General features: G+C 46.4%; 1 protein-coding gene across 1 annotated transcript in view; it reads right to left on the reverse strand.

The window, feature by feature from the left end:
• ATP6V0D1 (ATPase H+ transporting V0 subunit d1) overlaps positions 1-14,030 on the reverse strand; it is a 38,638-nt gene that overhangs the window by 13,028 nt on the left and 11,580 nt on the right. The gene's annotated exons all lie outside the window — the stretch shown is intronic.

Raw genomic sequence — 14,030 nt, forward strand, 5'->3', positions numbered from 1 at the left:
CCAGGACAGCAAGAAGGGCCTGTTTATGAGAACCGAGGGTAAGGCCCTTGCAGTAAGCAGCTGGTTCCTGGTAAATACAAGCATCTGCACCCTAACACAAATGCATCTCAGAGATGTGCCAGATCATTTCCCAGCTCCACCATCTGCCCTCAAACATGCAAGTTTGCTTAGTGCAACTCAGTAGCTTTGAGGAAAGACCACATGCAGGACTACTCTCACCAAAGCAAGACAACAACATCAAACCAGACCAAAACTGTTTCTTCAACTCAGTGTACAATGAAGGAACAGGCAAGGAAATACAGTTATTGCACAGTGCACCTCTTTCTTACTCCCATTTTACCACAGATCTTGCTCTCTACAAGACATTTGCAACTTGCAAGGAGCCTGGCCAAAGTCAACCATACAAGAGGAACTGAGGGAAAATACCTGGAGCCTTTTCCATTCACAGGTCTTTAGAGCAGCTTAGCTCCTGGCTTACGAGTCACACCAAGCTCATCCATGCCCTGCCAGGCCAGCTCACCATGAAACCCACAGCCAGGTTTGGGGAGAACAGCCCAAGTCTGACCCTCTTCACATGTGAGAAGCTTTTGCTTTCAGACTGATGGTCCCAGGAAAAACAAGCCACCTGGTTTACACTGTCAGAGTGCAAAGCATGGCTCTCCCTATTTCATTTATACCCTTTAACTTGCTTGTTTCCTCATCCTTCAGGGAAGTCTGGGGAAATGCACAGTCTATAGACCAAATGTCAAGGCCTCTAAGGAGGCCCAACACCAACTTTTTGAAAGAGTACTTTACCTACTGAGGCTACTTAAATCTTGCTATCACAGAAGGATTCATCCCTGCAGGACGAAGAATTACAATGCATAAGATAGAGGGGAAATTTCACTGCAACAGCATTTCAAACCCTTATGATAGCAAGAGAGCAAAGGTTGTCTTGTAACCACTGAGGCCAGGCAGACACCATCACCACTACCTAATCCTTCCTGATAGCTCTCATTTCCATCCAGCAAGCCCAGACCACTTATCAGCGCTCAGTTCCTCCTTCATCCCAGAAAAAGCAGTCACAGCTTAGTCAATCATGACTACAAGGCAAGTCTTCTAGTGTCAAGGCAGCTGGAAAAGCCTCTTCTCATCTGTGGAAGGGGCAACACTTGCTTTTATGTGCCAGTCCAACAAGAACACATCTGCCTCTGTTAGCACAGCTGTACTAAGACCACAGCAGAGGTCCTGGCTACGCTGGCATTTCCTCCCAGGCCCAAAGGATTAGATTTATTACAGTGGCAGCGGTTTTCCTAGGAACCTCCAACTACTTATTTAATAAAGCAGCTTTTGCCATCATCCTCTTTACCTCTCCTACCAGGTTCTGACCAGCTTCAAATGTTTCAGCTTTTATGCTCAGACCCCTCCAAGATCATATTAACCTTCACTAGCTCTCAGTGCAGTTAATAAGAGGACCAGACTATATCTGGGATAGAATTAATTTTCTTCATAGTGGCTAGTATGGGACTATGTTTTAGATTTGTGCTGAAACCAGTGTTGATAACAGGTGTTTTTGTTACTGCTGAGCAGTGCGCACACAGAGTCAGGGATTTTTCTACAGCCCACTTGGCATGGAAAAGAGATTAGGACACAGGATGGTCTGGTGAGAGACTGGAAACAGGCAGAAAGACTGACAAGCTCCTTGGTGAGGACAAGCCTCTGCATTAGCTCCCTGGGAACACTCAGTAGTTTTCAGAGGAGAAAGCACTGCATGGAGGCTCTATATAACCTACAGCCGGTGACAGGGGGTGGCAGTGTTTTAATTAAGTGGTAAAATGGCACCTTACCTCAAGACCCCAACCTCACCTCCACAAAGACCACAGCAAAACTCTCCTGGGCAAGAATGTGTTTGACACTCCTGCTTTGAGCTGCTATCCGCCCACACAGGGAGCTGGACACAAAAAGAGTGGCTGTTTAGACAGGGTTTCACATGCACAGTTACACCCTCCTTCACTCTTCCTGTCACCCACTGAATTGAGGTGTGGTATATTCCAGAAATTCACATTCACAAAAATACAATTTTAGTTGATACTGAGAAGCATCAGCAATGTCTCACAGAAGCGTTCTTAATTTCTTAAAGGGCAGGGAAGAGTCAGCAAGTATAGAAATATCATCCAGAGCAGGAGAGAGATGTTGGCTTCCTGAAGTCTGTGACAACTGGGGCCAGTATTTTCACTCTTCCAGCGACACCCAGTTCAGCACAACAGGAGCTGGGCAACACTCACATAAAGCGAGCAAAGCCAGGCTAGGATATGCCTAGAAAAACCTAAAGTTGCAGGGGGGGAATGTTCCTTCCAGCAGCAGCAGGTCAGAGAGCTCATTCTCACTACTGGTTTTGGGAGGTATGGTCAAGACAGACACAGCAGAGGAAACAAGAAAACAGGAGAGCCAGGCCCCAGCAGCTAACTTCTGGGATAGCCATTAAGCAGAATCAAGGAGAGCGCACACACAAAAGTCATGTACAGGTACTTGTATGTCTTCCTCCTTTTGGGGTTACTTAAGTACAGCCACAGATAAACAAGACATGCAAGAAAGATTGCAATGACCTGCTGAATATTGGGAACTGGTTTTTATCAGGGGAGTACATAAAATGCATGAAAGTTCATCACATGGGGTGTTTACAACTTGGCCTGAAGGCACTCAGGCATTGCCCCCAAGACAGTTAAACCTCCTCTCCCTCTCCCATTTACTAATCTAATCTCATCTCATCTAATCATAAAGAGTCATTGTCCTATGGCAGATAGGTGGGTTTTTTATTGCTTTCTGCTCCAGGATACTAAAGAAACCATAAACAATAGCGCAAGTGGTCACAAAGCATGAATAATGACAGAACATTGCATGACCTGAGTTTCTCAGGAATCCTCCAAAAGCCTTGCCAAACTGTAGCTTAACAGCTGCTCTGCAAGGGGTCATGAGGACAGCCCTCCCTGTCAGCAGCAAACCCAGAGAGCAGCAGCTGATGCACGAGTGCGTAGCAGGGAAGAACCGTGCTGCGGCTCAGGGGTTTTGCTGGGATGTGTTAAGGTATTGCATTGCTCAGACAACTTTAATGCTTTCCAAAAGCAGCATTAGACTTTAATGCAGACTAATGCTAGCAAGGCAAAGGTCCCTATGTGACTGCATCGGGCAGTTACTCAGGTTATTGTAAAAGCATGTGTTTATTTTGGGATGAAAAAAGGAAATCTCCAGTGGGATCAGAGCGGTGCTCTGAACTTGGCATGAATTCTAGACACAGCTTTAAATGATGATGAAGTTGTTTTGAATATAGTCACTTTAGCATCTAGTGCTTCCCTCTTGTAGCTCATCCAGTTCATGCACTCAGGTGCTGGTGGGAGAAGTAACCTAAGGAAAAAATTCTGGGCTGGTTGTACTGCTGCTTCCGTGGGTTTGTGCGTAAGCACACAGACTTATCTCTATGGCCCACTGGGTTCGAGACCTGAGCAAAGGTGCTGGTATGCCAAGCCACTTGTCAGAACTCTCAAGATCCAAATATAAGCAAGTCATGGGGGAAAGCAATGCACAGACTTCAAAGCAGAAAAGAGCAGTAGCTGACACTAAGAATAGTGCCAACAGCCAAGCTGTTTGTATCAGGAGTGTCATTTTAAGATCATTAGTAAATAACTGTACAGCTGTCCTGAACTGGAAAGGGGAGGGATGTTGCTCATGAGGAAGACCTCAGTGCCTCACTGAGGCTTGTTCAAGTAAGTGGATGAACTGAGTCAAATCCTTAAATCAGTTTTTTAGCTCAGACTAGAACAAGTCAGCCCAGGAGCTTGGGCCAGGAGCAGTTCCACCCGCTGCCTGCAGCTGAAGCTCAGGCAGTCCAGGGAACACCAAGAGTAGATGCAGCATGTGATGGTCTCTTCCTATCTTTGCACACTGTCTTTCCCAGAGTCACACCAATAAAAAAAAAAAAAACAAAACAAAACAAAAAAACCAAACCACACTTAAGTGATAGGTTCATGAACCTGCCAAAGAGAAAACTGAGAATTTCATGGTTGCCACCACAAACCAAGGGCACTCAGCCAATAAGTGGGTGCCCTGCTAAACTTAGATCAACAAGACCATTTCACAGCAAAGACTTGTAAGTTCACAGTACTACAGAGGCTGTGGCAGCCTTTCAAATCCAAGTATCCAGGAATGTTCTCAGCATTAATCTATATTTAGCTGCATCTCCACATGATTTTTACCATCTTCCAGTGAGCCTAGGTCTCTTGAGATACTGACCTCAGTTTTCCAGTGGTATCATCCAGTAACTTATAAGTAGTCATACAGTGTCAGCTGCATTAAAGGCTAATGAGAAAAAAGCTAGAAGTACTTCTAATTTTGAAGCTTTATGAATATGATGTTGTGTTCTAGATTAACAAAACCCCCTTGAAACACCAGGGAATGCTTTGAACACCTTGCAGCCTCATGCAAGACTCTCTGATTGCTTAAACCTGATGAGAGACTTAAAGCTTGAGAAACAGTAGGCTGGTATGCAAGGCTAAGTCCTGGCACCCTGTGCTGAGCAGACTTCAGCGCTAACTACATTTTAAATATTGACCCAAAACATCTAATCATGCTTCTTTCACACAGACCAGCTGCAAAAGCCTAACTTGCATATAGTGTCTTCTTACCTTCCTTACCTGTAAAGCAGATGAGGCTGTCTATAGACAGGTAGGAGCAGCCTCACATTCACAAGCCCTGGTTGTCATGGGGGACTTCAACCACCCCAGTATCTGCTGGAGGGACAACACAGCTGGGCATAAGCAATCCAGGAGGTTCCTGGAATGCCGTGTTGGTAACTTCCTTCTCCTAGTGACAGAGGAGCCAACAAGAAGTGCTGTGCTGCACCATGTTCTCACCAAACTCAAGGGCAGCCTTGGCTGCAATCACCATGAAATAGAGGAGATCGAGAACTTTATGGCAACAAGGAGGGCATGCAGCAAGCTCCCTACTTCAGGGGAGCAGACTTTGGCCTCTTCAGGGATCTGCCTGGCAGTAGCATAGGATAAAAAGCTGGAGGGATGAAGGACCCAAGAAAGCTGCTTGATATTCAAGGATCACCCCCTCCAAGCTCAGGAGCGATGCATCCCAACAGAACACCAGGAGGCCTGAAGGGATGAACAAGCAGCTCCTGGACAAGGTCAAGCAAGGTTCAAGACCATCTAAGGAACCTGAAGGTGCACCAGTCCATGGCACCTGATGAGATGCATCTGCAAGTCTCAAGGGAACTGACAGATGAAGTGGCTAAGCCACTAGCCATCATATTTGATAAGTTGTGGCACTGTGGTGAAGTTCCCGCTGACTGGAAAAGGGGAAACTTAACACCCATTTCTAAAAAGGGAAACAAAAAAGACCCTGGTAACTACAGGCCAGTCAGTCTCGCCCCTGTGCCCAGCAAGATCATAGAGCAGATCCTCCTGGAAACTCTGCTAGGGCACATGCAAAATAAGGAGGTGATTGGTGACAGGCAACATGGCTTCACTAAGGGAAAATCTTGCCTGATGAATCTGGGGGCCTTCTACAAGGTTACACTGTTTGTGGATAAGGGAAGAGCAACTGACATCATCTATCTGGACCCATGCAAAGCAGTTGTCCCACATGACATCCTTGGCTCAAAATTGGAGAGACGTGGATTTGATGGATGGACCAGTCAGGGGAAAAGGAATTGCCTCGATGGTCACACTCAGAGTTGTGGTCAACCGCTCGATGTCCAAGTGGAGAGCAGTGACGAGTGGCGTGCCTCGGGTCAGTGCTGGGACCGGCGCTGCTTAACACCTTTGTCAGTGACACTGACAGTGGGACTGAGGCACCCTCAGCAAGTTTGCAATGACACCGAGCTGTGTGGTGTGGTTGACACGCTGGAGGGAAGGGATGTGCCATCCAGAGGGACCTGGACAGGCTGGAGAGGTGGGACTGTGCAAACCTCATGGAGTTCAACAGGGCCAAGGGCAAGGTCCTGCCCATGGGTTGGGGCAATCCCAAACACAAATACAGGCTGGGGGATGAACGGATGGAGAGCAGCCCCAGGGAGAAGGACTTGGGGGTATTAGTGGATGGAAGACTATGAGCCAGCAATGTGTGCTCACAGCCCAGAAAGCCAACGGTATCCTGGGCTGCACCAAGAGCAGTGTGGCCAGCAGGTTGAGGGAGGGGATTCTCCCCCTCTACTCTGCTCTGGTGAGGACCCCCCTGCAGTGCTGTGTCCAGCTCTGGGGCCCCCAATGCCAGAAGGACATCGACCTACTCAAGAGGCCATGAGGATGATCCCTCTGGCTGGAGCACTTCCCCTGTGAGGACAGGCTGAGAGAGTTGGGGGTGTTCAGAGAAGGCTCTGGAGAGACCTTATTGAGGCCTTCCAGTACTTAAAAGGGGCTACAGGAAAGTTGGGGAGGGACTCTGATCAGGGATTGTAGAGATAGGATGAGGAGTAACGGCTTTAAACCGGAAGAGGGAAGATTTAGTTTAGCTGTAAGGAAGAAATTCCTTCCTGTGAGGGTGGTGAGGCCCTGGCACAGGTTGCCCAGAGCAGCTGTGGCTGCCCCTTCCCTGGAAGGGTTCAAGGCCAGGTTGGACGGGGCTTTGGGCAACCTGGGCTGGTGGAAGGTGTTCCTGCCTGTGGCAGGGGGGTGGGACTAGATGATGCTTAAGGTCTCTTACAACCCAAACCATTCTATGATTCTGTGACATGCAGTAAACCACGTGGGGTAGACACAAGATTTTGCTTGGCCTCTAAATATTGCAGTACTTTGCAGTATTTACACAAAGCTCTAAGTATTTTCTAGACTTAAAGCTAGCATACAGAATGGATCTGGAAAAGGGGACTAGGACCCAAGACGCCTTCAAGAAGTCTTCAGAAGAGTGCCTTCAGCCTCCAGGCCTTCTCTGGGCTGAACTTGCCAGCTTAGAGCACTGGGTGAGGCAAACTGATGGAAAGGTAAAAGACAAATGAAGACTGCTAAGATCCAGCAGCAGAAGACCTTGAGAAAGGTTTCAATCAAGCAGTGAAGCATGTTATATGGGAACAGAAGTCATCAGTGAACATTTATCCAACCGAAGGCACTGCACACAGGTTGTCCTCTGGAAAAGTTGCACCCACACAGAAATTGATCAGATGAGCACTGATAACCTCCTAACATACTCCTTCCCTCCCTATTTTATGCCTCTGTTTAGCCTGTAAAGATTTGTGAGCAGAAACATGAAGGAAGTGGAAGTTCCTGCAAACTGCAGAATCATCAGAGGGATTCAGCTTTAAACAAAGCCCAAGATGACAGTTAAGTACACACACTGCCTCTGAATAAAACAGCACCAGCTTGGACTGGGATGTTATCCAGGGGCAAGGCATTCTCACCTAATCACCCACAGCTTGCATGCTAGAGCGCCTTCTCAGGGCTGCAGAGTTTCATTAAAGATAGATCTTTCTTAGTGAAACACAGGCCTACATCTGGACCTCATCACTTGCTTCTTGCTACATCTTTCCTGCCCTGATAGCATTTTCCTAGCTCTTCCAATCATTACCGTGGCTCAGTGTGTTTGCTAGGCACCATGCTAACACCTTCCAAGCGCAGAACAGTGCTCGTCAGCGGGAGAAGGGTTATGCTGTTGCAGTGCAAATCCAATGGCCAAATAAAGTGTTTTCCAGGCACTAGAGGTTTGGGAAAAACATATTACACAGTGAAATCCACCTTTCAAAGGCTCCCTTTCTCAAGTGGGCACCTGTGGTCACACCATTTTGAAAGATGACTTCCACAGCCACCACCCAGGCATGCAACCCAATCCATTTTCACATAGACATTGGTTTTGGGAAACTGGTATGAGACCTCTGTCCTTCGGTTATGCAGGAGCACAGATACAGTTCTGATGCTACCATCCAAAGGACACAAGCCTGTGATCATTTCCAGACCATTAGTTACATGCCCTCTTATTTTGTATATTGCATAATCCCTCCAAGAACTTGGCTTATCAGTTCAACTTTGCACTCCCTGTAAACAGGGAAGCTGTTTGTCAGAAACCTGTGCTTCTCTGCCAAAACTGTCTCTGCCAGAAAAGGCTTGTAAACCTTTTATTGCAGGATCCCCAGACACTATGGTACTTTTTGCTTTCCAATCCCACTACCACCAAAGAGTCAAAAACTAACTGAAAATAGTATATAGTGCAGTTTTAACCACAGCAGCATTAGCAAAGATCCTTCAGATTGTTGCATTTGCCCAAATAAACTGCAAGTGACTGTAACATAAAGCATTTGGAGTTTTTTCTTCTGCGAGAAAGGACTTCAAAAGGATGTAGTCATATTCTGTAACCTCTGCAGTTATGTCAGGATGCACACTCCAGTATATTTAGAAGGCAGGCAACTTCCTACTCCAGAGAAGAGTATTATTGCTCTTCAGCTCAAGTAGCAATTGAAACAATTTGGCTCCAGAGAAACCACTGCTGTAAGATTAAGTTTGAACTCGAAGTTGCGCAGCAGAAACTAGATCTATCCAGCACAGGGGAGAGGCAGAGCAGGACTAGGTCAGAGAGAAGGTAATAGAGGGAAGTGTCAGCTAAGAAAGGGCATGCACAAGGGGAAAAAGGTACATGCAGCCTCATCAAAAACACATCTTGTGACCACAAAAACATACCGAAAGCCAAGTTCCCAGCTGCATCCTCAGGGCAACACAGAACCCAGTTCCCAGCCCTAGCAGAGTGGTAAAGACAGAAGACAATCTAGTCTGTCCTCTTGATGACTGACGTGATCACAGATTTGGAAAATGTGTTTAGACTCAGCTCACCCCCAGACCTCACCCCTACAGCAGATTCCAGTTTCTGTACAGTTACCAGCAGCTCCCCCACCTGAACACAAGATTGAACCCTGAATACAAGGGCTCAGCGGACCCAGCAGCTGCCAGAGCCCTGCATGGCAGGCTGCTGTGAAACCAGACTTTCCAGAGCAGGGAAGAGACTGTTCTGAAGCAAGGGCACAAAAATCCCCTTATTTTTGCCCCTGGAAAAATATTAAAGCTGACAATATAACCAGGCTACAGCAGGCTAGAGTCAGGAGTGACACCACAATAAAGAATCCTGCCTAAACCATATACAGGAACATGGAAGGAAGGAGGGACAGCACATGGCACTGTCAGGCTAACACAAAGAAGAAAGCCTTTACAGAAAGGCAGGGCAGCACATCGAGAAGCAGCTAAAACCCACTTCCATCCCACAAGTCAGTATGTGCTTGTTGAATTCAGGAAGTGGGTTTTGCTGTTTCAAGTACACTTAATACCTGTTTGTTGCTGCCCTACAGAACATCGCTGCATTCCCTCAGCCAAACAGCCGATCATTTGTGTTGAAGCTGAGACGTTAACAGCCAACTTGTGCCTATCAGTTAGAATCTACTATGATCAGCTAAAGGACACGGGAAAGCACCAGCGGTCCTCCAGCAAGGAGCTGCATGGCAGGACACAGAACTAGCAAATGTTTTATAGAGACTGTAGCAGGCTCAAAAAGTTGAGCTTTTCCTTGCCACAATACGCAGTGGCAGAGGCCACCAGCTACAGCTACCACTATATAAAAAAAAAAAAAAAAAAGGGGGGGGGGGTGGAAATCGGCCAATTTCCTCAATATTTTGGTACTAACAATGCAACACTTGCCACAGAAGAGTTCCTGGAAAGGACCAGAGCCAGGAAAGAGTCAGTGTGGTGCCAGGAGGGGAGCACAACTGGACACAAAAAAAAAAAAAAAAAAAAAAAAAAAAAATCAGTGGCAGCACGTGACTTAGGGAACAAAGACCTTGCTTTGGCGTTGCTGCCCAGCTATGTTCTTGGGTCAGTTTCGTTCCTGTACTTTTAAACACTGCCCTTTCCCTAAGCTCAGGAGACAAATTAACTCCTGCCCATCTCCGCAGGTGACCACTCTTACCTAGAGCAGAGCACCTGGGGACAGGCACCCACGGGGCTGGAGTGCCACCTCCCGGCAAGTCACAGGCAGCGCAGCCCCATCCCCCTGGCGCTGGGCAAGGAGAGCACACCGGGAACACAGTCTCCTGGTGCTCCAGAGCCCCCAGTTCTTGCTTCTCCTTCCCGTGGCCTCACCTAGTTCACGGGCCACTTCCTAGAGGCAAGAGAAATGACATCGCATAATCCCACGCAGGGACGAATGACATGGCTTGGCTGTGGAGCAGTCAGAGGGGACAAGGACTACAGCTGCCTCAAAGATGATCAGACACTTCCCCAGATCTTCTCAGCAACGTGTCCCCTGGGTCAAGATCCAAGCACCCTCCAAAACCAAGCACAACAGTCACCTGCTGATCAACTCAAAACCACCTCAGAGGTCCAGCAGGACATTCATGAAGGAGAAAGCCTGACTGGTTTTTAAATGCTTGATTCACCTCCTGGCACCAGCCAGCTATACCCCGGCCACTCTGAGGAGGTACCCAAGTGTTTAACAGGCCTTGATGGGCCTGTCTAGTGTGAGGTTACCCAGTATTCTTAGGGCAGCCAAAAATTTAAGTACATACAAAGGCATCCAGCAGCAGTGAGTTTCAGAGCTGAACTGAACAGGCTACAAAATATTTCCTTCCATTTTAAGCCAGACACACCTACAATCCCACTTGATTTAAAAAAAAAAAAAAAATATCTGTTTGCAACCCAATGCCTCTCTTGAGAGTCCCAGTGAACTCAAGTTTTCCTCCTGCAGAAAGCAGCCTCACTAAAACTTTCCATATCTTTCTACCATCTTCTATTTCAATTCAGCCTGTAAAGTTCAGCACATGGACACATTAAGTTGAGTACAATTTCTTCTCCTGACCACCTGGTGCCTCACTTGCCTGGAGCTGTCTACCAGGAGCAGTCTTTACCATTTCCTGCTCAAGTTTCATTAACTAACGTAAAAGAAATGAGTGGGAAATGGTCATGTTCAAAAGGCAAAGATAAATCACCCCATTACACCTATCTGTGTGTCCAGCCAGAGTGGAAGATCAAGTGGCACAGGCTCGTCCCAGTGTCATCCAGGTAGGCAGGATGACACATTATCTCTGTGTGCACAAGCACAACGTTCCCAGCACTGCCAACATCCTTTGGCTGAACATCACTGAGACACTGCCCACAGTGTCAGGCTACTGGCACAAGTACATGCTGCCAGCCTCTGAACAGAGCTGTTCTCCACTCCAACTATTGGGGACATGCATGAGAAGCTTCACACTGTCAGCAGACAGAATCTCTGAAACTTCTGCCCCAAACCAAGGCCTACTACAAGCCACAGGACAGTTTTGGGGAAAAAAACACAGCCTGAAAGGCAGCCCAAGTAGTCCTATCTATCCTACCCTCCTTTCTACTAGCATTGCTACTAAATATATTAGGATTATCAACAGAAAACATTAAGACCCACTGGGCATAAACAGCACAGCTTGTGTTTCACAGTCCTCATTCTTCTGTTATAACTTGTCCATAGTGTCATTAGAAGTTATTAGAACTGATAATGCTGATAGTGACTCCCACCTTGGGCCAGCTGAAGCTGGTAACACCTTCTCTATTCACCAATACTCCACTGGTGTGATGAGTGCAGACCCAGAGGAGACTCCTCCATCAGTGGTGCAGCAGAACCACAACAAAACAAAACTAAACACTTGGACTCCTTGCCCAAAAAGATTTGTAAAAGAGTGGAGACAATTCATGTAGCAAACAGCTTTTTTCCCGCTTCACCTTCCTATAGGCAGCACTGCAAACAGTGGCACTGAAGTAAATCTTGTGGGTAAAAAGGAAGAGGTAAGAGTAAAGACAACTCAAAGAAGAAATCCTGTGCTGAATGGGACCAATATATTCAAAACAAGATTATGCAGTAAGCAAGAGATAGAGATATCTGCACAGAACTGTTTTTTGGTATAGAAAACTCATCAAAATCAGAGACAGAAGCAGAACAAGATCAAAGTTAAATCAAGTTAAGGGCAAAACACTAGTTTTAAAATTAAGTCATTCAAACAGCCGCAAGAACTGGCCTATCGGATTACACAAGATATTTAAGGTCTTCTGCACAATTCCAGCTGGATGTAGACACTGGATAAAGGTCAACAGGACTGGTGTAACAGGAAACTGGATTTCCACAGCTATCCGCAGCCTTCCGACCAAGTCATGCAGTGTGTAATCAGGGCAGGCATGGCCTGAGACCTTTCAGTTCATCTTTTCCACGCACTGATTTTCAAAGTAGAACAGTTAGGGAACAGCAAAGTTTTAAAGTCTGCAGGATACTCATGTGTCCTGCCCAGACTATTGCCTTTAAACAGATATGACTTAAGCTAAGACACCATTAGTGATTACTTCAACACTCCCACAGAGATCAGACATTTCCATAAGCCTGTAGGGCAGCAAAGAAAAAGCATCAGTGGAGGACAAACTACCTAATACGGCCAGGCTCAAGCAGTACTGATGTCTTTACACCAAATTAAAATTGAACAAAGACATAAGTTAAGTTTAAGAGAATAGAAGAGATTCTAGGATCACGAGCTAGAAACTGCTTCATCCATTGAAAAGTACTGCTGCAAAATGGGGGCTTGGTCATGCCTTGCTCCGTATCTGGAGCCAAATATGAAAACTCCATGAGCTTTAGTGACAGGCATATAAGAAAAAAATACTTATTAGAAAACAGGAAAGGCTTAAAAGACAGGCAGCTTTAGCACAGTGACCCAAAAAATAACAGATATGAGCCCCTGGGTTTGAAAAATGAGATAGTGCTACTGTCTAGATATAGAAACAACAGAACAGGAAGGAATACAGCAGAGACGGGTCTTTAATCAACATCTGCACATACAGGAGATACCACATACAGGTCAAAATCTAAACATCTTTGAATGGACCAAAGGCCTTTCCACATCAGCCTACACCAGGTGGCAAGCAAGATAACGCATATAAAACTACCAAAAATGCAAGATTAATCACCACTTGCCAGAGTACCTGCAAAGCTCACGGTACCAAATAAGTGAATACTGATGTATCAGCTATCTGACTCGAGAACAGAATACAATCTTGGTCTCAGTGGTGCAAGTCAAAGCCATGTTCTACTGAACCAGAAATTCACTTCTATCCATGACATATCTCCTTAATGGTTAGAAAAGGTCACTAGCTATTCAGTTTCCAAGCCAAACTAGAGCTTATAGGAATATAGACTAAGAAAAAAGGCAGTTTTACTTCCATGTTTCAGATGCAAACTAGCACAACTGATATCTCACCAAGGCTAACAACTTCATTTTATTCCCGATTAAAACAAACGCAGTGTGCAGGGAAGCAGAGGGTTGTGCAGAACTGCTAGCAACTTACTCGCTTCCTTGCAAGTAAGAACACTGTGCTGTTTCAAGCTTTTCCCATCAGCTGAACCTGCTGTGGAAGCACACCCCCCTGTGTCTTTTCATGCACTGACAGACACACTGAGGCTGCTGCAGACCTGTCTTTCCCTGCTGTACATTTTAGGCTCTCCCTTCCCCCAGCGCCAGCGTTTGTTAGATCCTACTAAGCTGGCTAAGAAAAACACTTCAGTCAAAAGATTAACCCCAAAAGGGAAAAGTTGTTCAATTTTTTGGTCAGCTCAACTCCCTGAACCAGTTTGTGGGGTCAGAGAAAGGCCTACAGCCCCTGGGTGGGATGGTAGGATCACGGTAGCCCCGACAAAAGCTGATCAACCTCAGTGGGTCAGAACTAGCAGGCAACTGCTGGCATGCACATATGTTTTGCAGCAGGATCACATATTTGAAGACCCAGGATCATTTAACACAAGGGACAAGGGTAAGTGACAGCTCTAATAGAGACTAAACCAATTCTGCAGTGGAAGGCAGCTGTGCCAATGAAGCATACATACACCTTGGGAGCAGAAGCCTTTTACAACCTAGCGACACTGTCCTGCTGGTTTGAGACCTCCAGATACAACCAAACCAGTTTCATTCCAGAAGCTGCAGAAAACACAGCAACTACAGGGCTGAGCATGGAAAGCTGGTCTGAGAGGCCTCAAGTCTGGAAGAACACCAACATTTCAAATGCTGTTCTCAA

Source organism: Athene noctua, chromosome 9 (assembly GCF_965140245.1).
Source record: "Athene noctua chromosome 9, bAthNoc1.hap1.1, whole genome shotgun sequence".
In the NCBI taxonomy this organism is placed as follows: Eukaryota; Metazoa; Chordata; class Aves; order Strigiformes; family Strigidae; genus Athene; species Athene noctua.